This window comes from Toxorhynchites rutilus, chromosome 2, assembly GCF_029784135.1.
Source record: "Toxorhynchites rutilus septentrionalis strain SRP chromosome 2, ASM2978413v1, whole genome shotgun sequence".
NCBI lineage: Eukaryota > Metazoa > Arthropoda > Insecta > Diptera > Culicidae > Toxorhynchites > Toxorhynchites rutilus.
In genome coordinates this window covers 155,343,931-155,353,056 of record NC_073745.1, presented here as the reverse complement: position 1 = coordinate 155,353,056, position 9,126 = coordinate 155,343,931, and positions in this window count along the sequence as shown.

The window sequence follows — 9,126 nt, the reverse complement described above, 5'->3', positions numbered from 1 at the left end:
TTTGTTGCATTTGATAGTTTAGGCTCTAAATAAAAACCTTTATCATTGAAATATGTGGTGAAAATTGGTCAAATTTCTGATTGTCAGTTTGATATGCAGTACAATGTACAACCAAAGTATGTGTGTCATGCTACCGTGGTACCTGTACAACGCTGTACACGTATAACGCTAGTACAGCTGTATGTCTGTCCCTGGTACTAGCTACTGCAATGAATATAATGTTGGCAAAAATCACACCATGTATCCTGCACCTGTATCCTGCTTATGGTCTTTTGGTACGCCAGTCTTCTCTCCAACAGGAATTGTTTTTGTCAGTCGCGATGGAGTGGCGAAAAACCATCGGTTTCCGATTTCTGGGCTAATGTAAGTTTCATTTATTTATACCGTCACGAGGTATACAGTGATAGACATTCGTTTAGCCGCACTTGGAAAAAACTTGAAACACTTACAAAACAACTAGGAATGTTCTTTTTATCGGGATACTTATTTGCTGTAGTGATAATATATTTAAGTCACTTTTATTGAAAGGACGTGCGTCACAATCACACACACAAGGCGGCATCGGTGGATATAAACATTCAAATGTCGTTTTATCCCGAGACATACGTTTAGCCGCAGGGCATAAAAATCGAGTTTTCGCATAATCACCAAACATTTATCTGTGTTTTTTGAAAAAATACTTGGGAATGTTCAATTTACAAGATAAATATTAGATGTGCAACGTAAGAAGTTGATCAGATTAGTGATTTACGTAGAATTTAAAGGAATGGCGAAAGGTATTCTATTGACGGAAGAGGGGCGGAAAATAATAAAGATATTCAGTGAACAAAAGTTTTCTAATCGCTCGATCGTAACAAAAATTGGTCTATCTGAGAAAGTGGAATTTCTTTAAATAGTGCCAGAAATATGGGATATAACGACCAACAGATGAGAACACCAAAGTTACTTTGCGTCTTAAAGGTCGAATGAGACACGAAGCAACCAGGAAACGATGTCCTGCTCAGACATTAGGGCAGAATCGGTTGTTCCAGTACCGAAGAGGTATATTGCGCGCATCTTGATTGAGTCACCAAACATCATGTGGAAGAAACCTCAAGGGAAGCCGAAACTGACCACCACCCATAAGCAGAGCCATCTCATTTTCGCCCGGCAATACATGGAATGTAAACTAGAATGAAGAAATGTTGTATTTTCTGGCAAAAAAAGTTCAATTTGGATGGTCCGGACTGTTACAGTTGCTACTGGTACAATTTAAGTCAACGGTATGCGTGAGATCGAAGCGAAACATTGGGGGCGGAAGTTTGACAGTGTGGGGAGCCGCTTCCTTCCTATCCTTTGTTTCATTTTCACCCGAATGAACTCCGGAAAGTATCTTCAATTACTGGAAAACGTTATGATTGGCCATATTGAGAATAACGCTACCAAGGATGTCGTTTTTTCAGCAGGATTATGCATAGATCCACGTTTCCAAGCAATCAAAGGCATGGTTTGCCGGGAAGGGCATTCCGCTTCTTGAATGACTTGCTGACAGTCGATTGCAATCCCATAGAGAACCTATGGAGAATCTTGGCGGAGATGGTCTATGCAAACGGATGACAATTTGACAACATTTCCAGTCTCAAGGTAGTTCAGGTAGTAGTTCAAGGTATTCTGGAATGTTGGGCTATAATCAATATGGCAACACTTTGAAAGCTGTCTGATTCGATGCCAAATCGAGTTTTCAAAGTGATCCGAAATGGAAGTGGACATACTAAATATTAGCTACCGATTGGACTCGAAATTGCGTCACCATGGCGGCTTGAGGCCGACTCGGTTCCTTATCCTCGTTAGATGGGGACTTCGCCATCATTACAGTGACCTCAGAATAAATTTAATTGCGAAAAAATAAATTCATAATCAAATTGCACTTCAGTGCAAAAACTCGTATGTACCAAAATTGTCAGTTTTTTAAAGTAAACGGGTTGTGTCATCCATATGAATGGATAAACTTCATAATACGTTATGTAGCTGCATTTTTTCACTTTTCATTATTTTGAAAAGGATTTTATTCAACGCCACTAGGGGCTGTCCACATACCACGTGGACAGAGAAAGCACGATTTTAGACTCCCCCCTCCCTCTCCGTGGACAAGCGTAGACATTGACTATACCCCTCCTCTGTTGTCCACGTGGATATTCTTCCATATATTTTAATTGAAAAAAAAGAAATAATTGCATTGTGTCTATATTCAATTTTAAATAAGTCTTATTTTTTGTGTGTTTCGGTTGCGGTTGTTTTATATTATTTGATTGATTGCACTTCTTCCTACCAATATACGCATTTGTTCAAATGCGACCCGCCGTCGGAAGCGGCGGTGTCTCGCACGCAAACCTGGGATCCACTGATTGCCCGGTTAGTTTGAAACATAGGATACGATCCATTAGCAATGTGCATACGTCTGCCCGGGGCGTTACGTTTGCCTGGGGCGATACGTTTGCCCGGTTAATTCTTGTTTTGAAATACAATACCGCGCCACAATATTTATAGCCTACTACACTTTTTATGAGTGGTGGTTTCTGTTGCAGTCGTTTTCTCCTGCGCTTTATTCCGGGAATCGTTTTACTGCTAAGCCCAGCGTATTTGGAATGAGACAACCACCACACAAACCACTTGCAATGTAATTGTCATAATTATATTTTTTTGTTGTAAAATTTTCATTAAATGTAATAAACGCTAACATTGAATATCAGAACTCACAATAGTGCATGTAGTAATGTAGCATACCTGGAGGCTATTTCTATATACTTTGGGGCGAACGGTACAAATGTCATCAAAACAAATGCAAGTAAGAATGCAAGCGGTTGTGCGTCGCAGGGATGCCAGGTGATTTTTTCAAAAGTATTGACATGGTACGAGAGAATGTCTTCATCATAATATCGGAGCAAAGTTCTTCACACAAAAACAGAACTGTGATAACTCTATTTGTTTATTTTAGTTTTGAAATTTTGGTTGTAACTCAAGCCATATCAATGAAACTAAATTAAAAAAAGTGAAGTGGTTGTTTGAAAGATCTAGGTTAATCTATTGTATAGTAGTAATAAAAATTCAATGTCAAAATCATTCGAATTTTTCAGCGCAAATGATCTAATGTCTTCTAGAGAGAATATGTATTCGGATCGCTTCGATCGCTGAGACTAAAGCCCTCCTTCTTTGACGATATTTTCGGCCAATAGTTAGAAAAATGTCAAATAATTGATTCTCTGGTTATTTTTCATTAAAAGGGCAAAAGGCAAGCTTCATTGTGGTACATAACATTCTAACGCTAAATTTCGTACTACAAAGTTATAACCAAATTTATTCAAAAATGACCAACTAGCCTCGTCCTACCCTACTGTTAAAAAAATGTGTCGAAAGCATTCCAATGGAGAAACAACCAATGGATTTCGGCATACTTCTTTACTGAACTTTGACAGCGAGATACAAGTTCAGATAATGAAGCGAAAATTAGAACAAATAAAACAATACATACGCCATTACATTTCACCGAGAACTCCAGCCAATAACGTTCACATACATGATCGATCTTCATCCTTTGCTACATGTAGAAAAAATACGTGATCTCGGAATTACGCTTGATTCAGCTTTAAAATTCAAGCCGCATTACTCGGACATAATATCCAAGGCCAATAAGCTTCTCGGATTCATCTTCAAAATTTCTGAAGAATTTCGCGATCGTACTTGACTAAAAGCATTATTCTGTGGTTTGGTGCCCCTATCAAACATTGTGGGTTGAAAGGATCGAATTAATTCAAAGAATATTCGTCCGTTATGCCTTACGTCATCCCCATGGAATGATCCAATTAATGTCCCATCCTACGAGGCTCGCTGCCAATTACTGGGACTTGAGACACTCCGGAGTAGAAGGAAGGTTAGCCAGGCATTGTTTGCAGCCAAAGTGCTTTTGGGAGAAATTGATAGTTCTGGTATTCTTGCGGAGATAAACATCTGTGCACCTGAGAGAGTCCTTCGCTCAAGAAGCTTTCATCATCTTGGGCCACGTTTGGCGAACTACGGCTTACACGACCCGCTTCGTGTCAGCACGATTCAATGTGTTTCATGAATTCTTCGACTTCAACCAATCTGCTTGGAAGTCTCCGTAGCCACATTGGTAGCGCGTTCGCTTAGTAAGCGATCGATCGTGAGTTCAAAACCATTGACCATCTTTGTGTTGTTACAGAATAGCTACGTCCACGCAACAATCATCAGCGATGGAGATCGATCCACGGTCGAAATAAGATCGATTCATCCATACAACTGATCTGCTCTGCCAGACACATCGGGCTACTGTTCTATAAATAACTCAACAATGATCAATCAACTGTCTCCGCTGTCCGGTGGTCCAACTGGATAATGGAAGAACAGAAAGAATAACTCTTAAGCCTAAATGGCTACGTGAATGTACAATGTGTAATGGTATAGAAGGAATACTGGCGAATGGCAACTGTGTAATGTGCTAATTATAGATATGATAACCATGTGACATGTACACGATTAAAATTCGGCTCTGTTACAGCTAAAATGCTAATGAGCCTTAAATAAATAAACGGGATAAAAAAAACCAATCTGCTGAAGCTTTCCGTTACCGGATTCAACGTGGACCACCGTATCAAGGATGAATACCGGACGAAGACGCTTGCAACGATGAGTTGTGCTTAATGTTTATATTTTGACCATCATGTGTTTTATGCGTTCCTTTCAATGTTGATGTAAAGATATGGTGTTTATACGCCATTTTAGTTTTTCACCGCCAGTTTTTCAATATGACAACATATAGTCAGATGAAATAATAATATTTTGAATGTCTAAAATGCTCCAATTTGAAACAAAAAGTCAGATGAAATAATAATATTTTGAATGTCTAAAATGCTCCAATTTGAAACAAAAATATTTTCGATGCGGTTAATTCCATAAAACGTGGAATTGTCAAGTTCAATTTCAAATATAGGAAGACTTATCCTTGCGATATCCACTATGCCATTGATCGTATTGATAGCAGTTTCCTCTTGGCTGTGGTGCAATATATGTAATCGAATCCCGGACTCAAAGAACCTTGAAAAAAAAGACGGGTGGGTAATGTCAGGGACATAACCGGAGTGACGTAGGACTATGCAAAGGGGACAGCTTTTGTTAAATATATATTTTAAATATATTGTTTTATTTTCTTCTCCTACGTGAATACCTACCTATCTACCTGAAAAATGGATTAGTTCACTGTTTACTTTTTATGAATATGTTGATGGTTCTGAAAAGAACCTTTGGTGTTGCCACTTTGCCACTCACTGAAACTAATTGTTGCCTTGATGAGCGCCGAACCGAAGCTGCTCTGTTCTTGATGCGGGTTTTCTGATTGTCGTGAGCAGCTTTGCAAGCCAACTCGAGCACTCCGACGGCCGAAACTCTATAATCGCTGTTAGGTATACTGGTGCTCCGGCACCAATCCGTTCGGCCTAGTTACCCTTGCGGAGCAATCAGTGAATGCGACCAACAGGAAACTGGAGACCTGCACGGTTCGAGTGAGACTTTGGTTTTCCCTTAACTTGTCCTCCTTTGTTACGTCCACGATGCCGATGCCGTACAACCACACGGGTTTACGGTTTGAAAGAAAATAAGATATTTTTTTGGGGTCCACGTGTTTTATACTCTAGCGGTACACACTCACAGGATAGAGACAAATCGGCAGACTCAGCCAGAGGGGCGAGTCCAACGAGACGAACGAATGAGCGTTAAAAGGGAGCGATGGCAAAAAAATACATTCATTACGATTTGTTCGCTCGTTGGATTCACATGCGGGCTAAAAAGGGTCCTTTTCAGGATCACAAAATTATCTTCAATCTAAAGAGTTTATTGTTTTGTTATCATTCGATATCCCCATCTTGTTCGGCTAAACCTTTCTGCTTAGCGATTGCATTTGCCACTCGCCACAGCTTTCACAGTTGGAAAAATTCTTCCCATCCAGCTTGTGACATATTTTACAATAAATTACATTCAATGGCACGTCGCATTACCACCACTTAGTATCGGATTGGAGGTAATTTTAACCTGTAATTGAACATTTGCGATGACAGTGGTACAGTGTCGACTTTCAATGTGGGGTCATAATTTGGACCCCGAACTCTATGTTTACAAAAATGTCCAACTAATGCGACATATATTACAGGTCCGTCCAATTAGCTAAATGTCGAGATAAGTGTAAATTACTGTATTTTCAATCTAGAAGCAATTTAAGAATTGGTGAAAATCAATAAGCTCAGAACAACTGCCAAATTCACATACTCATCATATCCTGGCAAACAAATTATGAAAAAATCAATTTGTGTTTTATTATTATTTTGGATATTGTTTTAGAAAGCATTGAACTGTATTTCCTAAACTCTTTTTTGGAAGGTTTAATGGCCCTGAAAAGCGCCTTGTTTTATGGAATGGTTCCAATTTAGAAAACTTTGTACTCGTGGTTTTCAAAAAAGACGGGTGGGTAATGTCGGGGACATAACCGGAGTGACGTAGGACTATACAAAGGGGACAGCCTTTGCTAAATATATATTTTAAATATATTGTTTTATTTTCTTCTCCTACGTGAATACCTACCTATCCACCTGAAAAAATAATTAGTTTACTGTTTACTCTTTATGGACATGTTGGGGGTTCTGAAAAGAACCTTTGATGTTGTGTTTTTGCGTTTTTTTACAAACTTTCTCAATTTTTTCTCACAGTGTTATAGTTGATTCTTGATTTTTTTTCCGAAGGCTTTGTACTTATTAAATGTTCAACGCCGGGCATCTTTCGGCGTATGCACATATCGTACAATCAAAATGATGGCTGTGATAGGGGATGCATAGGTGGTCATCAGCTCATTCACTATCATATATTTCACTATTGAGCACACTACCGTACCCTCAACTGTTTCCGTGTTTCGGAGACGAATGAATTGTAAGATTTGTAGTTTCCGCAAACAAAGCAAATAAAAATGAAAAAGAACTGAGGTTGTGGAGACGAACTCTACGATCTGTCGAGAAATAAACGAGTTATAAGCGTTCTGAAAAACCAACAGTAAAAACAGGAAGTGGGTTATATTATGGTATAACCGCAAGGGTGACGTAGAACTATCGTTGATTAAGAATAATCTTCAGAAGCTATTCTGTTAATTGCGATTGATCGAAAAATCACAAAACCAAATGTATTTGGTCACAGTGTTACATGGATAGAAAACATTAAAATAAACTCTTTCACATGAATGTAATTTTAAATTCCCAGAGGAACTGGCAGATTATTTTCAGTAACGATTAGATATTACCACATTTTCCTCTATACTGGAAGCCCACCAGTGGTTTATGCTAACTCGATAACCATCTGTTAATAGCACTTGATTGAAACATATTTGGTCACAGTGTTACATGGATAGAAAACATTCAAATAAACTCTTTCACATGAATGTATTTTTAAATTCCCAGAGGAACTGGCAGATTATTTTCCAGCAATGATTAGATCTTTCCGGAACTTTCTCGATGCTGAATGGCATCCAAACGGAAAGAATTCTGCGCGTGTATGTGTCGATCCTTCGCCGTCCACCTCCTCCAGCACGTTAGGCAACGATGTTGTCTTGTCGATGTCCTCACGAAAAATGAATGTGTCTCACCACCAGAATATCGCTTAAGTATGCTTTTTGTGTGTGATTGAATCGAGAGAAGGTGTGGTTTACGATGGCAATTTGGAAGGCAAACTAGAGGGGAATGGACTCTCTGAGCTCGGAACTTTCGGCGACTGAGCAATAGTCGATTGCGGGCGCATACAATATTGGATACGGAAATATCCTACTGATGGGGAAGAATAATCTTCAGAAGCTATTCTGTTAATTGCGATTGATTTAAAAATCACAAAACCAAATGTATTTGGTCAGCGTTACATGGATAGAAAACATTAAAATAAACTCTTTCACATGAATGTAATTTTAAATTCCCAGAGGAACTGGCAGATTATTTTCAGTAACGATTAGATATTTCCACATTTTCCTCGATACTGGAAGCCCACCAGTGGTTAATGCTAACTCGATAACCATCTGTTAATAGCACTTGATTGAAACATATTTGGTCACAGTGTTACATGGATAGAAAACATTCAAATAAACTCTTTCACATGAATGTATTTTTAAATTCCCAGAGGAACTGGCAGATTATTTTTCGGATCTTTCTCGATGCTGAATGGCATCCAAACGGAAAGAATTCCGCGCGTGTGTGTGTGTAGCGGCTGCTTCGAGATCTTCCCGGGGAACAGTTTGTGGCATCACTCTCCTCCTGATGGATTCCCTTCTGGCCTAAGGTGCACAAACAGGCTCTTGGTGACACCGTTCATTCGCGCTTTCATGATAAACGAAGAGCTTCACCACAACAGCGACAACATGCTCCAATCGCTGTTCAATTAGAACTGAGTGGATTTCCGAGCGGCGCTCGCTCATATACCGATTGGTGATTTCAATAGCCTGTTTTGAAATCAATTTTAAGACTATTGAAACAAGTTTTTGGATCAGAAAGTAACAAGTATAGAACGCGTAGACATTTTATCTATCGAATGAAGTGTTTATCATACCATTTCGTTCAGTTGTTTAGGAGCTATTAACGCTCAAAATCTCGGTCTCTGGCGTAACGCTTTCGTTTTCGAAACTTTGATTTTACACCCCGGTATAGAAATGAAAGACGTAGTCCTACGTCAATACAGGGACGGATGACCTTCGGATTAAAGTCCTTTAAAATAAGAACGGAGCAGCAGGAAATACATAGCTCATCATGTTGCTCCTTAGTTATTTTTCTATACAATGCAGATGTAACGTCAGTCAATTTTCAACATCAGTTATCAACCAAAGAAAGCAGTTCTTGCTACCGAGAAAATTCGTTAATGCCATCCTGCATACAATGTGTTGTAATTTGAAGCCACTTTTAATTCGGAAACCATGCATGGGTTTGTGAAAACTGAATGATCAATTTAAAAGACCCCAATCACCAATAAGTTCAAGAACAAGATAAACAAAATAAATCAGTTTATATTATATGTCATATTATGTCACTTTAGAATGCATTGGTATTGTGAAAAACTTTC